The 10,000-nt window shown below is 36.4% G+C and overlaps 1 protein-coding gene across 2 annotated transcripts in view; it reads left to right on the top strand.

Moving 5' to 3' along the window:
- CDIN1 (CDAN1 interacting nuclease 1) overlaps positions 1–10,000 on the top strand; it is a 205,721-nt gene that overhangs the window by 65,786 nt on the left and 129,935 nt on the right. The gene's annotated exons all lie outside the window — the stretch shown is intronic.

The following is a 10,000-nucleotide window of genomic DNA, read 5'->3' on the forward strand; positions in this document are numbered from 1 at the left end:
CCCCATTAAGTCTCAAATATTAAACCTGTGAATGAATGAATGAATAAATGAATTGAGTGTCATAGTTCTTAGTGATATGGATCTGATTAGACTTAAGAGTAGTCCCTTACTAACAATACTGAAACATTGATTCCTTTGGGATTCATGTGCTTTATTCTTCTGCAGCTCATCAAGAACTGTGTGAGTGCTGTCTATATCCTGAGCACTAGGTACTGTGGTAGATGGAAAAAGGAATAAAACTCACAAATTTTCCATCAAAGAACTCACAGCTTAGTGGGATGTGTGAAGCACATACATAATAATTATCTTTCTATATGTGCTTTTAGAGGTAAAAACATGCTGGAAGGAGTCAGTACCTTTTGGTTTACAGAATTAGAGGAGGTTTCATGGGCTTGGGGAGTATCGCTGCAGGGGAAGGCCGTTTAAGACAGAGAACTATGTGAACCAAGGAAAGAAAATGGAAAAGTATAAGGTATGCTTAAGAATAGTCCAGACTTGCTAACTAAAAAGCTCATATGTAGATTCATGGTGGGAATTAAAGTTGGCCAGATTCAGTTAGGATCATATGATAAAGATACTGAATTCCAGACGTGGGTGTTTGTATTTAAATTAGCAGGCGGTGGGAAACCATTGATGGTTCTAAATGGCAGAGTGACATGATCAGAGCTTTTATTTATTTATTTATTTATGGTAGGGCTTTTCAACAAGACAGATGCGAAGGATATCATTTACATAGCAGTAACCAGGATTCTCCATAATTCCTAACACTTTTCTGTTACTCCACTCCCTCTCCCACTCAAGAAAGCGTATTGGGAAACAGTTGAAGAACAGTAATATTAAATATCCAAGTCAACTTTCATTTATTTAAAAAAAGCACCTACAGATTTACTTAGTGATAGTTATAATTTGTGATACACTCTATAATGAATTGAGACACAGAACTGTGTGTTGTGATGGCAATTAAAAACCAAGGTTGAAGATAACATGGCAACACTATGAAGAATGGATCGAAGTGAGGAAATACTGGATGTAGTGAGAAAGAACAACTAATAAGCTATTAATTATTCCTGGAAAGTTTAAATCAGGTCTGAATTAGAGTTTGCAGTGGAAGTAAAAGAAGAGATAAAGTCTATAGGCCCTGCAATGTACTGGACACTGGTGATGAGTAAGTGAAAGGAGCCTAGGATGAATTGGAAATTTCAAACTGGTGTATCCCATAATGTAGAAATAAGAATTGCCTTGAATTGGGGAAGGTAAAAAAATTTAATTCACTTTGGGCTCCTTAAATGCAGGTACCAGAACACATCTTACAGAATGCTTCTGTAAAGTTGGAAATTTAGGGCTCCTTCTCAAGAACATAGTGTAGATTTGCATCATCTGTAAATGGAATGTTTTTTTCTAAGACACTTCAAATAGGAGGCGGCACTCCCCACTCTATATGTGACTCCTCATTCGATTCTTAAGTATTCAAGTTATTACTTAATCCTTAAAATAATTAATGATTGAATTTCCATTTGCATGGTACCTTAAATTTTTCTGCTCCCTAAATGGTGGTAAAATGAATGTAAGGAATTAATGCATATTCTAGAAATAAGTGCCTCATTGAGAGGAAGTAAACGCATGGAACTTCTCTAGCTTAGTATAGAGGGGGCTGCTTCTGACTCTTTCCAAACCTCTTGTTTATTGATTATACGTTTATTTAATGAGAAATATGATTTCCTTACATATTGCAGGTGGGTGTTCTTCAGCCTTTTATATAATTTCAAGCATTTTTAAAAGTCTTAATTAAAAGACTTTTCAAGCTTTGACACCATATGATGTTTTCCATTTCTTGAAAGCTCTACTGTATTCTATTCTATACTTTAAGGCTTGTTGTCTGGACAGTTCAGGTAGAATTCGAGGGGTAGGAATTTGAGCTTATTTTGGACCCTCAGTGTTTGTTGATAAAAATTGTATCAGTGGGTAGGCATTTTCTTCTATCTATGTCTAGACTTGCTTTTTACAACTGGTGGAATGAGAAAAATGACTTATTTTCACTAGTTTGAAAAAGAAGTATAGAAGCATATTCATTGCATGATAAATATTAATGATAACAATTACACTGAAAGCTTTTGTCATTCAAGAAGCTCAGAATTGGAAATTAGATTCCAGCTATGCTTTATATACAAGTCAGGGGCATTTAATGAACTCTATGTTATCCATGATCCTGGGTATAAGCAGAGGATGGTTACTTGAAATTAAAAATAATCTACCTTGGCTGTTAACATTGATACAATACTGAAGTTCTTCCTCCCTTTGTATTTTTCTCAAAAGCTTATAAGGAAAATCTTAAAGTGAAAAAAGCAAACTGAATGAGTGAACAGGCTGTTAGGGGAGGAGGGGGGATGATGGTGAGAGGGTCGTTGGGGCAGGACCAAAGGGATTGCAGAGTTGCCTCACAATCTAAAAGATAAGAGTAATCAAGGATTGATGACACGTTGTTGCTTGATTTTGACAGAAATAATACCCACCACCCTAACTGGGACTTCGGGAAAGGTCAGGAAATAAAAATTGGTTCATATTGCCTTGAAAACATTATGCTAAATGAAGTAAGTCAGACACTGAAGGACAAATATTGTATGGTTTCATTTACATGAGGTGTTTCAAGTAGGCGAATTCATTGCAACACAGGGTAGAATGGTGGTGGTCTAGGCCCAGAAGGAGGAGGGGATGGGGAGTTATTATTTAATGGGTATGAATGTCAGTTCAGGAAGATAAAAAAAGTTCTGGAGATGGATGGCGATGATGGTTGCACAACAACACGAGTGTACTCATTATTATTGAATGGTACACTTACGGATTGTTAACATGATAAATTTTATGTTATGTGTATTTTACCAGAATAAAAAAAAAACCTTTAAGAAAGTGGTTCATAATGTATGGTGCTTATATGTGCAAAATCTTCTGGTATAGTCCTGACTTCATGTAATTTTTTTTTTCTTTTTAGGGAAAATGAATTTACGATAAAGTGGAATCTTCTTAGAACTTAAAAAAATGCCTTTATTTACAAAGATTGAAAAATAGGAAAAACTTTTTTTCATCAGTATTTCTTATTTTTTAGTTTGATTTGAGATACTGATTATTGACATTTCTGGTCATTTCAGAATTTACTAGAAACGCCTTTTGTGTATCTTGAGAGAAGTAGTTAATTTGGGTGCCAAATTATATTATATAGTTGCCCCTTTTAATTAAGGAGCTACTTCTTAGTTTAGAGTTTTTTTTTTTTTAATCAGGTAAATTGACTAGGGATAACAGAATTTTTGTCTGAGTCTAGCGAGACACCAAATTGTTTTCTGAAGTAATTAGATTTATAATTATGAAGTGGAATGTAGAAATTACAGAATGGAAATCAAGAGATTTGTTCCTCCCCAAATGATGAAATGCACTGAACTGAGAATTATCGTGGCTCATATTTTTCAGGGGGGTTAACAGCTTAGTTGAATTGCCGCTAAGCCTAGCCTCTTTGCAGTTGCTCCCCTCTGCTATCTAGTCTCTGACGCCATCCCTGCCATCACTTGTCCCTTTCCCCGATAGATAGACACACCTAATGGGAGATTGCAAGGTTGTCAGAGTCATGTTCCTGAGTGTTGTGCCTCTTGTGTAGATCTGTGCTGAATCCTGAGCTGAGATCTCTCACTTAGTGTTAAGCCTTGGCAACCAGTTTTGGCCTCAGTCTTTAGAGTTCCTTTCAGCCTAATTCATTGTTTCTGCAAAGAACTTCTGAACTGCAAATTTGCTTTTTCTTCTAGCGTTGGAACGCCCAATACTTCCACATTCCATGAGTAGAGCTCATCTCTTGGCCCTGGTTGTATATCTGTCACTCTATCCACTGGCTTAGATCACCCTTCAGTTTTGCTCCTTATCTCTTTATTAGTTTTTAGCTGCTTAAGGCAATTCAAGTAAGCAATAATGATAGCTGATATTTATATAGCACATGCTATATGCCAAGTACTTTCTAAGAGCTCTACCACTTGGACATTTAATCCTCAGAACAACTTTATTAGACAAGTAGTATTATTCCCATTTTCAGATGAGGAAGCCAAGGCACAAAGATCTTAAGGGACTTGCCCCAGGTCAAACATTAATTAGCGACAGTATAATTCCAGAACCTGTGCTCTAGGAAAAGCACCTACGCTTTTTCCCTAGGAAAAAAGTATTTTGTCACTCAACTCTGTATCGTGAAACTTGTGTGGGTAAATCATTTTCCTGAGCCAGAAAGTTTGTAAGTCAACATTGTAGTTCACCAATGTTATTGCTTGGTTACAAACTCCTCAAATTTCCCAGTTTATCCAAAAAAGAGTCTTATTTTTTTGTAACTCTCAAACAGACTTTTAAGTGCTTGTGTAATTCATTTACTTATGTCATATAGCACTATATGTCTTCATAAAAAGGAGTCTTAACATATAAGTGCTTAACCTTTACTTCTTCATGATGAGCTTTTAAATTGTTATTGTGCTGACATAATTAGGTGTAACGCCTAAAATGCTTTGTGTGTATAGCTATAAAAAGAAAGTAATGTGATCTAGGACTGACAGTAAAGCTGTATCTAGGAAAAAATCCTATGGAAGGCTGAAATTGAATGTGGTAACTGCAATTATCTAAAAGGAAGTCTATTACCTTATGATAAAACTGTCAAAATAATGATTGGGTACTCCCACAAATTGTACAGAGAATCAATAAAACCAATATTACGTCACGGTTTGAGAATTTAGGAATTCCACTTTCTCCTAATTCATGAGTGGATGCTAATATATTTAAGAATGAGATAATTGTAGGGTTTTTTTCCTGCTTCATTTTGTAAGTAACTCTTTGCTTGAGAAGCTTGATAAACAACATTCTTGGAATATATGAATAGTATTTATTCATTAACCAGATAAAAATGTACAGACAACATGAGCTACTTTCTTGTGCCTTGCAAGGACATAAAATGCAGCATTTTGAGTAGAGCTTCCTTGTTGATGGTGAGTAACTTCTGCTTCATCGAGGGCCTGTGCTTTGACCATTTGGATCATAGTCGGTTGATCTGTGATATCATTGTATACAAGTGAGCTTTTGTATTTTAATGGGGATTACCAAATTATTATTGCTAAGACTAAATTGTGTATGTAGGTAAATGATTTATCTTCTTCACTAAGCTCCCTAACCTCCAACTTCTCATTTTTGCTTTTGATCTAAGAAGACAGTTTATATAATAATACAGGAATAATTTTTGGTTCCTTCTCTTGATTCATCTCCTGGTCTCACATCTCTATATATTAGTTGACTTGAATTACATATTTTGTTGGTAATAAAAACCTACCATTTACTTAGAACTCTAGGATTGAGAGGATATGCTAAGGAATTTTATAGATAACACATGAAACACATGAATAGAACCTTATTGTTTAAAAAAGTTTTCATAAGTTTTCTTTGACCCATACAATAACCCTTTGACATAGATAAGGCAAATGTTATTTTGTGGTTATATAAATGATAAACAGAAGCTCGGGATAAATGACCAGCCTCACTGTACCCTTAGAAAGGGCAAGAACTGGGACTTGATCTCAGACCACCTACATCTATCTGTTCTTCTGCTTACCCTCGTTACGTATCTGAATGCACAAAGGAACAAACAAAAGCAATGAGAAGGGAAGGGACCTAAATTTAATTTCAGAGTCTACTTCTTTCCATTATTTAATGAGTGTGAGTTAACAGCATTGCTTAGATATTTCCCCGAGTGCTTAGCTTCTTTTAATGTGAGAAGACTTGATCTTCTTTCTACTTAAATCTCATCTATTACAATTCGTGTGTATTTCCTCTTACAGAGTTGGAATCCCAGTTTGATCTCTTACTATTGCTTTGGGTAGCTTCTTTTGCAGCCATAGTTTGCTCGTCTTCAAAATCAGATAACATCCACCTTTCAGTGTTATACAGATTAAAGATGATTTTGTAAAGTACCTAGCATGGCGCTTGGCACATAATAGGCACTCAAATGATAGTAACTTTTGTAGCAACGGGCAGTAATATTCCGATAGTTCCTTAAAACATACAAAGGAATTAATTTATCTTTCATCTTCTTTCAGTACTCTTGAAATTTGAATTCTATGTTAATTTCAGAGATTCTGAAACCTCTTGGAATTCTTTTTATGATGCTCTGTATGGGGAGAGATTAATTTTGGTCTTATTGAAGTAGCATAGAATGAGAGGATGAACTCAATTTCCTGAATTCTTTTACTAGTTTAACTTAATGTGTTTTTTTCTTATAGTAACAAAACAACAGTATGTCTGGCCTACCTATATATATGTACTGTGGAAATTTATAACCCTTTATTCTTGTATATAACTATATCTTATACTTCAGGAATTCTTTTAGCCAATGCTTTGTCAAAAGCAATGGGAGTTTTTTTATTTTGTTGTTGGTAATGGTAATGGAAGGGTTAAATTTTTCATGAGCTCATATCTAGGGGCAGCAATTCCCCTAGAAATCTGTAACTTTTTTTAGTAAAATTTTTATTGGGATAATTTTAGATTTACAGAAAAGTTGCCAAGATAGTATGGAGTCCTCCCTGTACCTGTTGGTCAGTTTTAATTACCCCTAATGTTAAAATTTTACATTACTGTGATATGTTGGTCACCAGTAAGAAACCCATGTCGGTAGATTACTATTAACCAAACTCCATGCTTTATTTGAATTGCACCACTTTTTCCACTGACAGCCTTTGGCTGGTCCAGGGTCCAGTCAGGATCCCCCATGGCATTTCGTTGTGTTTCCTACATCCCGTCTGGTGTGTGACAGTTAGTCTTTCCTTATTGGGTTTGAGGAATATCAATCAGGTATTCTATGTAATGGTTCTGTTTTGATTTTTCTGACATTTTCCTCATGATTAGGCTGGGATTATAGAATTTGGAAAAGAATAGCACAGAGGGAAAGTTTCCTTATCATCCTATCCTATCAGGGAGTCCATGATACCAATACAACTTATCCCTGGTTGTGTTAACCTCAATCTCTTGTTTAAGGTAATGTTTGCCAGATTTCTCTACTATTAAGTTACTGTTTTTCCCTTTCCAAACTCTCTTCTTTGAAATAAAGTCACTAAATTTAGCCCACACTCAAGCTGAAGAGGAAGATTTAACTCCACCTCCTAGAGAGAGGATTATGTAGATATATTATTTGGAATTCTTCTGTAAGGAAGTTTTGGCTCCTGTATTTCCTTATTCAGTCACTTACTTATATACAAATATATGACTTGTGATATTTATTTCGTACTTCAGGTTATAATCTCACTGGACAACTTTTATTTAGATTCAGGAATTAAATGTGTGTTACACATTCTAATCTTTTAACCCCCCCCCCAGCATGTTACCCATAAATTGAGCAGACATATGTCCTTGCCTATCACTCATCTCGATGATGAAATTATTTTACATCAGTCCCAAGTAAAGCCCTTTACAAACCAACTGATAAATTCTCTTTGGTTGCATACTCTTCTTTAAAAAAAGAGGCCTGTCAATGCTGTAGTAAGTGTCAAAGATTAATTTTCTCAGTCTGGTCTAAATTTTCATAAATCTGTTATATTTATTAACAAACACTTTTTTGTTTTGTTTTGTTTTTGCAAATCAACTAGTTTTGATTATTAGGGGCCATACCTTTCGGAAGTGAAGAAATCAAAATAAAGGTGAATTCCTCTAAAACCTGGGCCTGATTTTGGTTCTTTTCCATACTCAGTCACACTCTTCCGTGAATTATCAAAAATGCTGGTCAGTAAGTGAATACCTTTGTCTGCAAGGCATGGGGTGGGCAGAATGTTCTCTGGCCTGTTTATTGGGCTTATTTTTTTAATTATTTCTCACTTCAACCTTGGTTTTTCTGCATTTCCATTTTAACTGTTCCTGTTGAGTTTTCAGCCTATGGATAAACATTTGGTGAAGAAAAGTATGGCTTGTTTAAGAACATTCCTTTCATTGATATTTTATATATTTGGTTGCTTCTATATTTAGATGCTTGGCGGTGGGGGCGAGAGATCTTACGGTCTCTGGGGATGAGGAAAGTAGGCTGCACCGTTCACAAAACCTTCATCTGTTGCATGGTCTTGGAGTCAGCACTGGCATTCGTGATGTTCTTTGTCTGGGGCTGCTTGCCTGACTTTGTGATAGGAAAGGAAGAAACAGTACCTTTAGCAAAAGTATGAAAGGCTAGAGGAAATGGGGTTGACAAATAGGGGTGACAAAGGGGCAGGTTTTGTTTTTAAAATTCCCTTATTTTCTTATCAGACATTCTTTTTTTTTTTTTAAGATTTTATTTATTTATTTGACAGATAGATAGAGATCACAAGTAGGCAGAGTGGCAGGCAGAGGGAGAGGGAGAAGCAGGCTCTCCGCTGAGCAGGGAGCTGGATGCGGGGCTCGATCCCAGGACCCCAGGATCATGACCTGAGCCGAAGGCAGACGCTTAACCGACTGAGCCACCCAGGCGCCCCCTTATCAGACATTCTGACATATTGTATGTGTGTCTTTCTCTCTCCCTCCCTCCTCTCTCTCTCTCTTTCCTCTCTCAGAACATGTGCTCCTTGCTCTGTGGAGAGGTGGGTCTAATGGCTAAGTCACGTTATCTGCCTTCAAGAGGCCTATGCTCTACTAAAGGAAATAAGCTCCTCGCACAGATGCATATTCAATTTAGATTAAAATTATGACCCAGAAAACATATTAATTTGTTCATTCCAAAGTTTCTGTACCTATAACAGATGTGTTTGACACCTCTAAAAATTGAGCTTAATGCTTTGTGATGATATAAGCAAAGTGGAGTCATGTCTGGATCTAGGAGGAATTTAGGATGTATCATCCTTGCTTTCTCCTAAAGGATAATCATGTGACCTGTTTTAAATACGTCATCATTTTATGAATTTTGATGTTTTAAAATTTGTTCTACCTTGGCTGTACTGGTACTTTTTTTCCATAAATTAAAATAAACTACACAGGGACGCCTGGGTGGCTCAGTCAGATAAGTGTCTGCCTTCGGGCCAGGTCATGATTCTGGGGTCCTGGGCTCTCAGCTCAGCAGGGAGCCTGCTTCTCCCTCTGCCTGCTGCCCTCCCTGCTTGTGCTCTCTCTCTCTCTCTGGCAAATATAATAAAATAAAAAATCTTTAAAATAAAGTACACAGAATTTTAAAATAGTCAAAACGTCAGCTTGCTTTTGGCATAGGAAAAAAAAAAGGAATGTTGTTAAATTTTAGTAACTTAAGATTTTGCTTATATTTTATTTAGTAGGCAGGGTAGAACAATTTTTTTTCTGTACTGCTTCTCTTTGGTGCTCTCTTTCTCTCTTCGTTTTTCTTTTTTTCCCTTATTATTTAATTTGAAAGAAAAATAAGTTTTGAAATTCTGGACCTTTAGAATATTTCTCCATTTTCATTATAATTTCAAGGCAGCTATGTATCAATATGAATTTACTTTTCATTCATTCTCCCTTGGGAGACATCAGTAAAACAAACAAAAAATAGACGAAAATCCCTGCCCTCCAGGAGCTTCTATCCTGGTTGTGCAGGCCAATTATAAATGTATAAGGAAGCAAATAATATAGAATATGAAGGTGGTAGGGCACCTGGGTGGCTCAGTCGGTTAAGCGTCCGACTCTCTATTTCATGATTTCAGGGTTGTGAGATGGAGCCCCACATCAGGCGCCGCGCTCAGTGGGGAGTTGCTTGAGGATTTTCTGTCCCTCTGCCCCTCTCCTTTCTCTCTTTCCCCCTCCCCCTCCTCTCTCTCTAAAAAATAAATCAATAAATCTTTGAAAGAAAAAAAGAATATGAAGGTGGCAAGAGCTGAGGAGGAATAGAACAGTATGAGAATGCTGAACACCTGTATATCTAAAGGTGGAGAATAATGGATCTGATTAATGTGGTGGGGGTTCTTGGATTCAGTTAAGCATGGCGGCGCACTCCAAGTTGCCTCATAAAATATTTGAGTTTAGTACCATTTCCGAC

The sequence above is a fragment of the Mirounga leonina genome, unplaced genomic scaffold, assembly GCF_011800145.1.
Source record: "Mirounga leonina isolate KUSES-001 unplaced genomic scaffold, KU_Mleo_1.0 Mir_91, whole genome shotgun sequence".
NCBI classification, from domain to species: Eukaryota; Metazoa; Chordata; class Mammalia; order Carnivora; family Phocidae; genus Mirounga; species Mirounga leonina.